This window comes from Zeugodacus cucurbitae, chromosome 6 (genome assembly GCF_028554725.1).
Source record: "Zeugodacus cucurbitae isolate PBARC_wt_2022May chromosome 6, idZeuCucr1.2, whole genome shotgun sequence".
In the NCBI taxonomy this organism is placed as follows: Eukaryota; Metazoa; Arthropoda; class Insecta; order Diptera; family Tephritidae; genus Zeugodacus; species Zeugodacus cucurbitae.
This window is the reverse complement of record NC_071671.1, coordinates 62697476-62713081: the sequence shown is the minus strand read 5'-3', so window position 1 is coordinate 62713081 and position 15606 is coordinate 62697476. Positions and strand designations below refer to the sequence as shown.

General features: G+C 35.1%; 1 protein-coding gene across 10 annotated transcripts in view; it reads right to left on the bottom strand.

Annotated features, from left to right (window-relative positions):
* LOC105209296 (kazrin) overlaps positions 1-15606 on the bottom strand; it is a 93917-nt gene that overhangs the window by 61542 nt on the left and 16769 nt on the right. For 9 of the 10 annotated variants that reach the window (XM_054233436.1, XM_054233439.1, XM_054233438.1 and 6 more), the window contains exon 2: positions 7559-7665. The exons of the other annotated variant lie outside the window; for it this stretch is intronic. The gene's annotated coding sequence lies outside the window, so the exon portion shown is untranslated. The remainder of the gene's footprint in view (positions 1-7558; positions 7666-15606) is intronic. 10 annotated transcript variants of the gene reach the window in all.

Sequence of the window (15606 nt, the reverse complement as noted above, 5' to 3'; positions counted from 1 at the left end):
CCTTATAGAATTATATAGAGAAGATCTTAAGAGCCTTATTTATAGTATATATAAGGAATGAGCATATTATTTAATGGAGTAGTTCTGAATTTTTCCTATCTTCTCCCGGAAATACTAATTGTATTAAATTGAGGATAGAGGTTACTGCATATAAGATAGTCCATTACCTAGATATGAGCCTGTATAATGCGAAGATGCCAGACTTATAACTTCTCGAAGACTATCGGTCCAACACAATCAAAAAAACTTCAATCATTTAGAAGAGTATGACAGACTAGAAAGAAAACAATACAGCGAGTGAGTGAGTAAATCATCTCATTACCGAGTGAGAGAGCCCTCTCATGAGCGAGCGACAGCATCGACTAAGAGCACCAGTATGAGTGTAAAATGAGCCTAGCACAAGTGTACTATGAAATAACGATCTCACATCACCTTACCACTAAAGAATAGCGGATATATATACTGAAAAACATCAGAACAGAAAGTGAAGGTAGTGACGGTATAAAGAAAAGGGCTCAATAAGATTATCAAAAGCCCAAAGAAAGTTCTTCTCAGTAATTAATTTGTAATTTTGGAAAAACCAAGATCATCCTATAGGCTATATGATGGATCTTTGGACTCAAGAAACGTGTGGAATCCCAAACTTTGGACACTAAACTAATAGATATAGTCTTTGGACACAATTTCCGTGAAATATTGGAATCCTTTAATCCTTCTGATGAGCTGCTAATCTGAGAGCACTTGACCGAACATAAAAACGGAGCCAAATTCTCGTTAAAAGTGCATATTGATTACTTCACAATCATTGCTTAATTATTGACATCTATACATAGTTTCGATTTTCAATCATTATTCATCAAACCTCACCATATTTTTCGAATTGTAAAAATTTGTTGCTCTCTACCATAGTTTCAATAACTGCCAAACACTTCTTCTTAATTTTATCAACACCCTTAACAAGCGTATGAGTCAATTGTCAGGAAAAATTGCTTATAATAGTAGAGTATACACACCGTCGTTACTCTAATTAGTTACTGAATTCACAATTTACATAACTTTTCTCTACCACTTAACGAATCGATATTGAAATGGAAATAAATAAATTGCACTCATCCACTCAACTCACAGGGCTTTTGCATAAATACCATACTTCCGCAACGTAATGCCTCGTAACTTTCTTATTACCTGTACACAGGTGCCTCAGGTACTATGATATACCTATATATAGTATATATATATGAGCGGATATAATGCAAATTTGCTGTGCCATTCATTCAACTCTCAATGGCCAACTCTACTTGTACATATTTATGTAACTCGATTGCTAAAAGCATGGAGTACGTAAATAGTTCAATGCTTTTGGTATGCCAGTCGCGCTCGACCCATCGAACAGATACGCTCATTAAATGGGACTTAATGTTGGGTTGTTACATTTTTAATGGTGCGACAAGTGAATTCCTCAACGAAAATATGAAATGGGCACTTGTGTTTTAAACTTGTGCGCTAAGCGCTGTGAGTGGGGTAGCGTGGCACGAAAATGGTTAATGTAACGGATGGAATTTTATATACGAGACTTTCAACAATTTCAATATATATTTCATTTCCTACTGTCTTTCCATTCTTCTGTTTCCACTTCTTTCCAGAGAGATTTTCCCTACCGCTTCCTTCGAACTCTTGCCACTTGTGTCGCGAGCACTTTAAACTTTTACTTTGCTGCCAATCGTGTCTTTGAATTCGCTGCTGCATTAAGTCAAACTTTTAATTAACCGAATATCGATAAAAGCGCGAACGTGACAATAGTAGCACTCAACGTATTTTCGGCGCTGTCAGGTCAAAAGTGAAGGCTTGTAGGCAATTACCAAGTGCATAAGTTGTAGCCTTTATTGGGTAGTGAAATAAATTTTCAAGTGCTAATTTGTTATGCCATAGCTATTAGTGGGAGTTCAAAATGTACAAATTCTAGCGTACGCCTGGGTCAAGTGAGTTATTACGGTATAAAATACTTGTGTGTTGTTGAGTTTATGTAACCAAAAACGAATTTTGTGTGAATATTTTATTAGTTAACAAATTGCTTGGGGGTTAATATAAGTAGACAATTTATTGTATGTCTTCATTAAAAGTCATGGAGTGAGTTGAATATATTATTTACTCAAGGAAACACTTTGTACATGTATTATTTTATATAAACGCTGTTTGAGAGCAATTTTCAATATAATATTTGAAGTCTATAAAGTGTAATGAATCTGAGTTGCTTCCGAGAAATGGTGATAATACCTGAAATGGCCGATAAAATACAAGAATATAATTTTCGAGAGCCATAGAATGAAAGCAAGTGGAATGAATGAGACTGCAGATTACTCAAATGAAATTTCGATACTGCTGCCAATATAAAGTTAAATTGTTTAATAAACACACACATTTTTCTCCTCCAACCCAATAAAGACAATTTAGAAAGAGACAAAGAGACAAGTGTTTCAAGTGTCCAATCAGTAGAAGAAACATTGATCTCACAAACGTCATCTAAAGCACACGAGTTGTACCAGATGGGAACTTTAGAGGAAAGCGTATATGTTTAAAACTAAACTACAATTATTATTTGACGGTTTTCTAACTAAGTGAAATCTCATCAAGGGTATAAATAAGAACAAGTTCATCTAGATATTAAAACACAAGGCTTACCCCTTGGATATCGATTTTGAAAGAATGCAAAAGTCATTATTCATATCGAATCATATCTGGATTATTCCCAGAAATTCACTTGGTCCATCACATTGAAAATAAATATTTTATTATACTCTCGCAACAAAAGTTGGTAAGAGAGTATTATAGTTTTGTAAACATAACGGTTGTTTGTAAGTCATAAAACTAAACGAGTTAGATATAAGGTTATTTATATCAAAATGATCAGGGTGATGAGAGGAGTCAAAATCCGAATGTTTGTCTGTCCGTCCGTCCGTGCAACAGATAACTTGAGTCAAAATTGAGATATCTTGATGAAACTTGCAACACATGTTCCTTGGACCACTGCCACGCCCACAAAATGGCGAAAACCGAAAACACATAAAGTGTCATAACTAAGCCATAAATAAAGTTATAAAAGTAAAATTTGGAACAAAGGATAGCACTAGGAAGGGGCATATTTGGATGTAATTTTTTTGGGGAAGTGGGAGGCCCCCCCCCCCCAAATCGGTTATTTGTATATATCTCGCAAACCAATAAAGCTATATAAACTAAACTTTTTGCAGTCGGTTCTCTTACGTACCCCACCACACACCATGAAATTAGTTAAAATCGGATAATAAACACGCCCACCTCCCATACAAAGGTTAAGTTGAAAATTACTAAAAGTGGGTTAACTCACTAAAGAAAAACGTCAGAAACACTAAATTTCACATAAGAAATGGCAGATGAAAGCTGCACTCAGATTTTTTTACAAAATGGAAAATAGGCGTGGCATCGCCCACTTATGGGTCAAAACCATATCTCAGGAACTACTTGACCGATTCGAATGAAATTCGGTATATAATATTTTCTTGACACCCTGATGACCCGTATGGAAAATGGATGGAATCGGTTCGCAACAACGACACTTTATAATATATACATAAGGAACCAATAAAGATAGCGAAATAAAACTTTACACAAATACTGTATGATCTGTGGCATCACTTGTGAAAAAATTGTCGAAATCGGACTATAACTTTTGAAAGCCCCGAATATCGAATATGAAGAACTCAGTGCCCCATGGTAATTTTACACCGAAAATTTCGGTAAATCTCTCAGGTATCTTAATTTAATTTAGAGGAAATATTTTTCTTCTAATAACGTAACTTCTCCTAGCTCTCATATACCTAATTATAGGATTTTCAAATTGGGTCAATTGTGAGTTATCTTAATAAAAATATATCAATAAATTGCGAGAGTATAAAAGGTTCGGTTGCACCCGAACTTAGCCTTTCCTTACTTGTTTTCAATATAAGCTTGAAAACGGGGTCCCTCATAAATGTTTAGAAAATCTTATTTTCGATGAAATACCTCTTTACTATTCTTAACCAGACTTTTTTTTTACTGTAATACAATAAACGAAATATTTTGGACCATGATTGATGAATGTTGTCGCATTATGGTTAAGTTTATTTTGAATCTTGACTTAGAACTCAGTCGTTGGCGTAGAACCCGAGTGACTTATTAATTACCATGCTCTGGAAAATGGTTATAGGTTCCCTGAGCGTATATATGGCTACAATCCGTCTTTCCGTGGCAGTTCAACCACGGATTAATCCTTATGTCATTGAGAACCTCACCATAACCGTTTTTATGGATCATTATTTAAGAAAAACACTTTTAAATGACTCAATAATATTTTAGAACAAGTTTTACTGCTGGAGTGATGTTAACATCGCATTTTATTTCTTAGGAGTATTTTAAGTTTCGCTATTGCAATTAAAGCGAATCGATCAGTTTTCATATTAATCATCTAAACCCATTATGGTGAAGTTCTTTCTAAAGCATCTATAGCGTAACAAAATTCATTAGAAATTTACTAAAACCACGAAAATTTACATTTAGTTAGTACCTTCATTTAAAAAGCGCATACCGAGCTTTAAAGCTCTGCTTCAGCCACATAGCTTTTGGTTAAGTTGTAACTTTAACACTCAACCATATTACTATATACCATAACTTATGTGTTAAGCTTATAAAATTAATCCGCAACTAAATTTCGGACAAACAAGATTTGGAAATCTGAAAAATGAACTTTAATCTTTGTATGCAAATCAGCTGGCAACAGCCAATAGCCAACAACCAACATTTTTCTCAATTCCCCACACCTTAGCGCAACAAAAAAAAAATATTTAGCACCAACACGAAGTTGTTTCCCTGCTGCAACAACAGCAACGCTGGCAAATTTCAAAGGGTCGTACAAATACAAATTCATAGCCATAATAACATTGTAAAAATGTGTGCGGTGTAAAAAATGGTCGGATTTCAAATCTTCCACTAACCAACGGAAAATGAAAATTTTACACAAAGCAACTTGAAAGAAAATTTTGTATAAACAAATTAACAAACAAGGCTGGCTGCAACAGCCCTAACCAGTAGCCAACAAATGCAAGCAGGCGCTTGGTTGCAAGAAGGGAAAGTGGCGTGTGTTGCAGCATAATGGCAAAGCATGGTACTAAGTTGCAGGCTGGCAGCAACAGCAGTAGCAAAAGTTGTTGTTGTTGTTGTTATTAGCTTTAGGTGGAAGCACTCAGTTGCAGCTGAAGCCTTAAGTGCGAGCAAAGCAATGCAATGGCCGGAATGGCCTGCACTCTCTCGGCTATAAAAATTACTACAAGAAATGGGTGTAGTAAAAATGAAAATGGAAATGAACGCAAGCAAACAACAATAAATATATGTAAGTGTGTGTGTGTGTGCTTGTATAGCGACGGTAGCCAGCACAAGAATCGGCTATACTTTGTAGTCGTGGTAACATTTCCACAAAGGCGCAATACTACTATAATCACTAAAGCCAACATTATGCCCATTCAAAGCCACAAAACAATGGCATGGTGGTCAAATGACGCCCTGTAAGGGGTGGTTCGAAAGTAATTTGTTTTTTTTTTATAGTGACATAAAAAGGGCGTATAAGGTTTTACGGGTTACCGTTATATTGAAAGTTGGTACTAAAATTTGTTTAGTTCTAGGTTTAGCGCTTAGCTGTTACATAATGGCTCGTAGATTTGAGTCATGGCTTAGCTAAGAAGCACACCATGAGCGAGCACATTGGCCAAATTGATCTTCAGAGCTGACAGCGACCTGAATGAATTTAGTATATGTTGAACAAGATTAGAGCCCTATTAGAATTTTAACCGGACTACCCGAGGCGCATATTGTAATCACAAGTAATCAAGGGTTGAAGAATGAGTTCTGTCTGTGACAGATGATTGAACCAGATATCATACACCTAACTACTTCATCGGAAAGCACTGAAGAGTGCTAAAAATACGTTCAAATAAAATAGAAATCAATATTCGAACCACCTTGTATATTAATATGTATGGACTCGCCCATAGAGCTTGATTTTGCACATAACCGGCCAGCTTTCTGCCTATTCACCTGCTTATCCGCTTTACTGGACAACAGTAATATTGTATTTGTGTGTGTGTGTGGTTGTGTACGAACACTGATTGCTGAGGAGGATAAGTCGAAAGGGCAAAGCCATAAGAGAGGAGTGTGGGCGATGGAAAAAATGTGTCCGAAACTATGCTGCAACTGGCATTAAAACCCCAAAAGGCCACCAAAAGTGTATTAAAAAATCAGGATTTCCACAAGAAAAATTGCGCATGCAGGGCTGGCCTTCATTGTTGATGCTTCTACTGCTTCTGCTTCTTTTCCTTCTTCTTCTTCTGCTTATTCATCTTGCATAATATTCCAAAGGCAGGATTATGGCACAGCCTGTTGGACGCTCTGTGGGTCGGTCGTACGATAAGGTTGTTTGTGCTGCTGACCGGTTGGTCGACAGGTGTGCCGCTCAGTGGCATGAGCGTTGTTGCAGCGCGTTTAAAGCGGAAGTGGTGGAGAAAATTTAAAGAAAACGCAAAAAAACAGGAAGAGGAATATTTGTTCAATTGCAAGTGTTGGCATGCGCGCTATGCCAAGCTATGTCTGAGTGTGTGTATTTGTATGTGTGTTTCTGCACGTTTTTATGGCACTCAAGGCAGCTGTGCGCTGGCATGGCATGCCGTCAGGAATGGTAAATATGAAAATAACCATGAAATTGTGAATTTTAAATACATCAAGCGCATATGCACACATACGTGCAAAAAAATGAAGTTTAAACACATACTCATATATGTGTATGTGTATGCCTGGGTATGTGCAAAGTGCGCACGAATGCTGCATGAAGTCCAAGTATAATCTTTTTTAAGTAACTAGAGAGTGCATTCAATTTGTACGCAAATATTGTTCATACTTTAGTAGTTTTAATGTGTTGGCATCTGACCTACTATTTGCATTGCCAATTGAACTTACTCACAGGAGCTCACACATACAGGCATTTATGAGTGGTTGCATTGATTTCTGCTGACTCTTGACCATTTTACTGTGATTTCTTTTCTGTGTACAGTAAGAAGGTAGAAATGAAAAATTAATGAGTCTTTAATGAATCAGCAAGAGTGTTAAATTTCAAGAAATATTTTGTGTTCTTATAGAAACTACTCTAGTAACGATTTTTTTTACATCAAAGCTTCTACTGTTTTTTAGAAATATCAAATTGTATTAACAGTCATCTCTCAGTTGTCTTTAACTTATAATTTTTAAGTTTTGTTTTTTTATTAACATTTAAAAAATGTGTCAATTGTCATTTGTCAACTGTCATATAGATTGTCATTTGACACCCCTCAGTTTTTATATAGCATTAATAATCAAAGGAGAGATTTTTTTTATTTTTGTAATGCAACATTTTTTTTCTCATACCACTGTCATTTGTCAGTTGTCATTTATCAAGTTTCAGTTGTCACCTGTACCGGACTACAAATATTAAGAAAATTTCTCTACTGTTAATGAATTTACATACCTATACTTTTACAAAACCTAAACAGCAGTAGCAGTTTCAATCGAAATATTTCCTAATCCAGATATTTGATAGTGGTTATGCGGTATTTTATTATCAAGCTGCCTTACCTGCAAAGATAAATAGAAAGAAAGCAGTTAGAAACAAAATAAATATAATGTTTTTATTCGTTCATAGTTAAGAATCAACTTAGTCTGTGTAGATATAGTTCAATTTATTTGTCAGACTTAAGAACGCATATTTCAGACAGAGAATTATAAAGTCTCTCATGTTGTAAACATGTATTTGTGTTAGATCCTAAATTTCATAATAAGCGGTAGAATGTGAATTTCGAAGTTATTAAGGATATGTTGGACTCATGTGACCACAAGAAATTAACTTGTAAAGTGTATTACGAATTTAGTTTATATATGACCTTAGCAGCTTGCTTCTGGAAGAATGGATCTCAGCTGAACTGTGCAAACTAGCACCTGTTCTGTCGCTAAACAATTCTGGCCAAAAGTAAACCGCAAGAGGTCACGGGAACTCTTCGATCTCAGCAAGGTCAATCTTTCCCTAGTCATAGTAGTTCTAAATGACTATTGGTCCCATCGGGATTACACTTTTTTGGGCATCCTCGCGAATTAGCGGACCTAAAAAAAAAATCTCTGCAGATTTGTGGTAAGTTCTAGGCGCTTTGTCGCTTTTTAATTTAAATGAGAGGGTTACATTTTTTTGGCATCACAAACACCTGTCTTTAATAGCCTAAGTGTGTATCCTCTTAGGAAACAACCTTCGAACCTTACCTACCCAGGCATGGTATGCATATCCCGAAAGATCTTTTATTTTAAACAGAGATTTATTCGAGCTAGAACGGCAAAGAACAAGAAGTATAAGGATTGGAAAGCCCATCAATAATAGTATGTTTAATAAAGTCTGAGTTCGGAGAATTTCAGAACGAATGGCACAAATAGGAGGGAAAGCGTGACTTTGAGCCCAAAACTTGAGGAATTGAGTAGACAGCAATACATTTTCAGATATGTTTCTGATCACAAAATTAATGAGGGCCTCTTAGACATCTCATAAATTTTAGAAACTGCCATTTAATAGCACATAACGAGACAGAAAATGATAGTTTTGAGAAATCATGGCGGCTTCATCTACTACCATCCTTTTCAAAAATGTAAAAATTTCAAACCCAGAATGCAAACAACGTGAGAATCATCTACATATTTCGAATTGCATTGGATGAATTCACAATATAATAATTCATAATATAATAATCGTAATAAATGAAATGCAATTTCGGCTTTAATTTAAATCCACAATTATTATATTTTCAATTAAACACACGCACCGATGATTATTAATCATTTTGGCAATGCGATGGCTTTGCTTTACCAAATATCATTCATTTATTTTATTTGAAAATTGCAATAAATAATTTCCATGCTTGACTAATTGTCCAACGGTTATTAAATTGACGCAATAAGCACTATTTTCATAGCGAATATTTAATTAAAATGGCATTGCTGAGAGCAGTGGCGACGAGGCAGCAGCCAGCGGCCACGCACATTAAAAGGCGATAAAATGTTTGCACGAAAAGTGGCACCAAATGAAGCAATTAATTTCGGTAATGCGATTTTGCGTACGAAATCAAACAAAACGACCATGCAGCTGGTCATACATATATTGAATTCAAAAATTAAACCGCCAAAAAACACAAACAAAAATACGCAAATGAGCGGCAAACGAAAGTAGCAGCAGCAACAAGAACAAGAGTGGCAAGCAATTTATTGGTGTTTGGAATGCTACCGGAATTTTCGGTGTGCCAATTTAAAATGTGCAACGCCATATAAATTCAGCTTCACAGTTCACGCGTCATGAGCGTCTGTGTGTGTGTGTGTGTAAATATTTATATTTATCTTTGTATTTGTATTTGCCTTTGTATTTGTTTTTGTATATCTGTTTGTTTGTATGCATGCTGTGATAGCGTAATAAATGAATGCCACCGCTGTTGTTGCAGGGATTTATTTGAATAATGACCCGATTGTGGCACTTCAACTGACTGTCACATGCGATGCGGTCAAGTGCAAGCAAAACATTGGCACGCCAGCAATGTGTGACCGCTCCGTACCCTTCAGCCCTGACTCTGCATACACCCCGTGGGGACGCAAGTTTGTTGAGTTTGCACTTTATTATCATGCACCAAACAGCGATTACACAATGCTGCTGTTGCTGCAACCGGAGTATTGACTGCGTACAAATACGTAGCAGTTCAGAAGAGCAGCTAGCTAATAAACTGACAGTCACAGTTGTGAAACCTCTGTCGGTTGGTTGAAATAGCTGGCATCACATTGATAAATGTTTGGTGAGCTCGAAATCTGTAGCATTTTGGTTTTTCGCGCTATTTTAATCAAGTGCGTTAAAAAATTGTTTGTAATTTACATTAGATCAGCTGAGACCCGGTGGGGATTTCAAACAACAGTAGTGACTATCCAGCCATTATTGATATCTATATAACGATTATGTATGTAGAAGTGTCTTTAGTGATAGCTCAAACCGAGTATTTAATTTAATTTTATCAATCCCAAATGTATAGACAAGTATTTCTAGACGATCCATCAAGAGAAATATAGTCGATTATATACAATTCCAAGCACATTAGTTCCATTCTCAAGTCCTGTTCGATCTACTAGCAATCCCTTTCACTCTCTTCTCATAATCAATTCGGAGCTTAATTCTTCTATGTCTTCGATCAAGAGCCTGTGGACTCACGATACACTGCCATTCTATTTTTCCCAAAAAGCTCTAGTTCTAATGTAAAATATTAGTAAATAATTTTGGTAACTGCAGCTGAGATAAAGATCTTTGGTTCGATATAAATAGAGCTCAAAATAGGTAACCTCTATAGGACTGTGGGAGAGACTGTCAGGAAAATGGAACTAAAGCACACCTCATGAGACAAACGAAGAAAAGAGGCAAAGGTCTTTAGTTGGATATAAATCCAGCTCCATTCCGATTACCTAGTTAGGACTGTTCTGGGAGAGACTATCAGAAGAAGGGAAGTGAAGCTCACCTCATCAGACAAATGAAGAGTAGTTCATCCCAAAATAGAGATTTCTCGACATAACTTAGTTAGTAGTGATACCACGAAAGGGTTTTCTATGTACACCGACAAATTTAAATGTCTACGGTTAAAGGATTGTATCTAAAGTGAAAGATAAGGTAACTGAAGCACACAGAATTAATTTCTCTTCATTTTCAAGAACGTGACGCACTCTAGATCTTGTGAGGAACCATGACACCACCCACAAGCAGTCTGCGATGTAGTGTCTTATTTTTCAACATTCCATTTCTCTTGACCGTTATTTTGCACTTAAGGCCTTGAACCCGAGGTGGACTCCCCAAACTTAATATAATCTATGCAACCTTTATCAAATATTTGCTTATTAAGATTCCATCTGTAGATTGAGAGTAATTCATACTAGATTGGTCCAGCCAAGTGGGAGTACGCTAAAGCCGATTGTAGAAATATTCCTTCCGTGACTAGAAACCCCAAACAGTATACATATTTATTGTACATATAAAGTTCCTTTTTAGGCAGGTAAACGCTCTTTCTGGAATCACAAATAATCCAGCGATAGGTCATTACTGCGAATTAACCCAATTACTGCCATGAAATTTGTGAAACATATATCGATAGAAATCGCCGCGCTTTTATTTCCTTCGACGCATACCAAAATGCATTTCGTTAGAATTTTAATTAACAAAAAATTACATTGCCATTAAAAACAAATTAAGCTAACCATACAATTAGATTTACACATCAAAGCAGCGCGCTAAATATGTGACAAAACATACTCGCGCATACACACGAAAGACAACAAAAAAATAGCTGCAAAATCAGAGAAGCAAATCCATTTAGGTATAAGCAGCAACTACTAACTAATACACGTGGGAATTTCAACATCACGCGTTGCCACCTTTTGGCAATGTATAATTTGCTTCTAAGCCTGTGATTTCACAATGCGAAAACAGAATAATCAATGCGTTGCGCGACGTGAGCTGAGGGCACAAACTAAATCGGATTGTTCTGATGTCACACACACACACACATACACATTGGTGTTGTTGTTGTTAGTGTTAGAGTTGGTGTTTTGTTGATAACATTTGACCACAATACAAATTAAGGCAATGCAAATACAACAACAAAAACACGCTTATACATATATCAATGCATTGGTCAACAAACAAATAAATAGAGATTTAGATGTATGGATGTACATATATGTGCAATATATACGAATAAACAAATAAACCGTTGCATCAATTTTAACGGTGGAGACTGTCACCACTTCCAATTATGCGGTAACTGAAGTGCGCTTGTTTGTTTACGAAATTGCATTTGCCACAATTCATTTATGTACATACGAACGCTTGGGAGAATAGGAGAGAGGAATCAGTGAGGCGTGTTTAAAGCGCAACAAGGAATATATTAATTTAGATGCAAGAATATTTGGAGTCATTGGCAAAATATATACATATTAAGAATTTAAAATAGAATTTTAAATATATAGAAATTTTGGACCGGACCAGTCCAAACCCACAATAATTTATAAGTCTTTAAATACAAAGCGCCTAAAGGTAGGCAATATCAAAGCCAAAATTGATTTTTTGTCATTAATTTTTTTGGCAATTTTTAGATAATTTTATAACATTTTCGATATGTATTGAGAATTAAAATTAGAATTTCAAATTTTGGATTATAGTTCCAGGAATATCATAAAATTATGGAAAATATATTTATTATGTATAAACCGCCTAAAGGTAGGCAATATCACAGAGAAAAGTATTTTCCCAGCTTAAGGTTTGTTGAAAATTATTACGTAACTTTTCGGACGCGCCTATTTATCGGTAAAAGTCTGGAAACATACACATATATTTTAATAGAGTCACAGACTTATAATAGTCAATCTCTACACATGATCATAAAATGATCCAAACAAAATTCGATCGTTTTAAATATTTAAACAAACATTAGTTAATTCTCACTTAAATTTGACAAATATTATTATGCGAATTTTATAAGTAATTGATTTGTACTAAATAAAGGATTAGACGGCCCATTCAGTAAATAACAAAATTAGGCAAATGGGGTTGGTGATGCGAAAATATAGCTTTTCCCTTCCAAACGTCGGCCTCACCGTCGCGTGTTACCCCCTGTTCACTGCGAACGACCCCTTTGCACCTAAGCTCGAAACGGGCAGCCCCGGAACTAGGCTCTGATGCAGAAGGCTAATCACCTACTCATCTTAAACCCGCTGATTATCGAAGCCGACAGAAGAGGTCCTATGTTCTACCTAGGAAAAGAGAAAATAAAGAAACACAATTATATCATCTTCGTATAATAGATTTCAGAAATCTCTTACTCAAATTGCGTTTTATTATATGTAGTAGAGACTATTAGTAATATGAATTTGGAGTTTTACAGTGTCTTGAATAAAATTATTGAATCATATGTGTGTTGGTTTTGAAAGTAGTAAGTAAAATAGTCAAGAAATTTCTCAGAAAAAGTTGAGCTGTTATTTTAGCGACTTCACCTCAAAAGTTGAAAAATCTGAAGTGAAATAAGGATGAGATATTTTAGGCAGAATATTTTAATTGAAAAGACTGATATTATAAAATTGAGCTTGAGATTATAATATATTTTTAAATCACCTCTTTCACTGGGTAATAGTAGCCTGGAGTGTTGTTTAATACTGGAAATCGAAGCTCATACTAGCATTAAATAATCTGTGTATTATCTTCCAATAGATAACCCTATGAAGTATAATATCCGAATATTTTATGTAAGTTAAAGACCTAAGCTCACTTCCTTCCTTTTCATCAACTTCCATACCACACGAAGATGAAAATATGCTTTTATTACAAATATCCAACACAAGTATGTTCTAAAGTATGTTCATGTGTATGAAGCTTCCACAAATCTTGTAAAATCTTAAAAATACTGTCACTTCCTTCTTTCCTTTAACTAACTTATCGCCCATAAAGTTAAACAAAATATTATGTTTATCTAAAAATGTTATTAAATTAACTATGTAGGTATATATGCATAGAACTTCGTGTGTCACAAATCAGAAATTTTATCACTTCTAAACTCCATTATAAGCGAAAGTTTTGAGCATTTTCATAAAATTAGCTTCTTGCACTTTCAAAAATGGAATAATATCGAAAGTTTATCCGACGTTGACAAACTCTTACGTAAGTCAACTTACATACATACATACATACATAGATATATGTATAACTGTAACGGTAGTATCACAAGGAATATTCATTACTTATGTATTTACTGTAGTTGTGCATGGAAATTTCCAAAGACTTTTCGGCACAAACTGAAAACAAAACGGCACATCAACGACAGTTCGGGCGCATAGAGTAAAGTATATTCGAAGATGCCGACAGCGATTGCAGCGAACTTTCCAAAGCCAGCGATGGGGTTTTAGTTGAGCGCGGGTGGTAGTGTCTTAGAACAGGAAACGACATTGTATTGTTAGGTGGAGGAGAGTAGGGAGTGTAGCAGGTGCATATAGCTGATGCAAATAATACATGCAGCTTGGTGAGGGTAACTTTGTTGCACAATTTGTTGAATATGGAAATATATGGCACGGCTGTCAAACACATAAATCTTAACGGGAACATATGTACAAGTTTTGACATATAAACTTGAGTAAGTATGAATTCCCGCCCACATTAATCCTACCCTTTTTAGTATTGCCCGTACTGTAGGAAACATGACATTTCCTGTCACATCACTGCACATTCGATTTGTATATTGTATTATGTATATGGTAAATATGTGAACGCTGTAAACATGTGCGATATTGCTGTACGCAACATTCCCCAAACGCTGACAGCTGTCAATTTTTTATTTACTACTCTCGCATTTTTTTCCAACTTTATCAGCTGGCTGTCAAGCAATTTCACATGTGGGACAAGCTCGTTTGCGGAAGTTTCATGTAACGCAATGCGCAATACAAATGTAGTTATGCATGCGAATGTGAGGTTATGTACTTATATATAAGACTTGTACGTAGACCCATGCACCCTTATATATGTGTTTACAATTCACTCGAACATAAGTGCGGGTTTAACCAGCAGTTAAAGCTTATATATTTGATATAACTGTTTCTTTCTTAAAATTGTTCAAGAGTCGACTATTGACTGGCTCAATACACACACCTTGACTAGTTATACAGATTATAGAGCCCCAATAAAATAGAGACCAACTTCTTTAATTTTTTCAACCCTTAAGAAATTTAAAATTCTCGATATCTGTTAAATATATCGTCATCATACCAGATCAGTGAGAAATAAATATATCTATATATTTGAGAATTATATTTAATATCAGTGTCTAAGTCGTGGAAAATATTAATTTTTTATCTGTTTGCAGACTTTTCCTTGTCTATCAACAAAAATTTAAATATTTGATGGCATAATAAAACACTTGTTGAGAAACGAGTTGAGAAACTATTGAGAAAAGTAATTTGGAGTTTAAAAATTTCTTAGTTGGTGATGACTCAATGAACCACTTGTTGAAAAACGAGTTGAGAAACTATTGAGAAAATTAATTTGGAGTTTAAAAAATTCGTAGTTGTAAATTGTGTTGAAAATGTTTAATTTTTGAAAATAAAATATATTTAAGACTAAAAAAAATTTAATAATGTGGCAACCCTTCTCAAAAATAGTTTTACCTGTGAGGCTTCTTATACGTTTTTGCATTTTATCGATCCCGTTTCAATTCCATTAAATAAATAAAAAATAAGCAGGTGGCAACCCTACTCCAAAAATAATTTAACTTTAATACTTATAATACATTATACTCGTATTCGTGTACTTTTATACTCAAATTGTAATAATTTGTTCATCTTGTCGACTTCTTTAGGTTAACAGTTTCAAAAAGGTGGCAGCTCTCTTCGATAAAAAATTATATTTATATATTTTATGTTTATAAGCTTTGCACTTATTCAGTTTTATGATTATCTTAATTTCTTATAAATCTAATA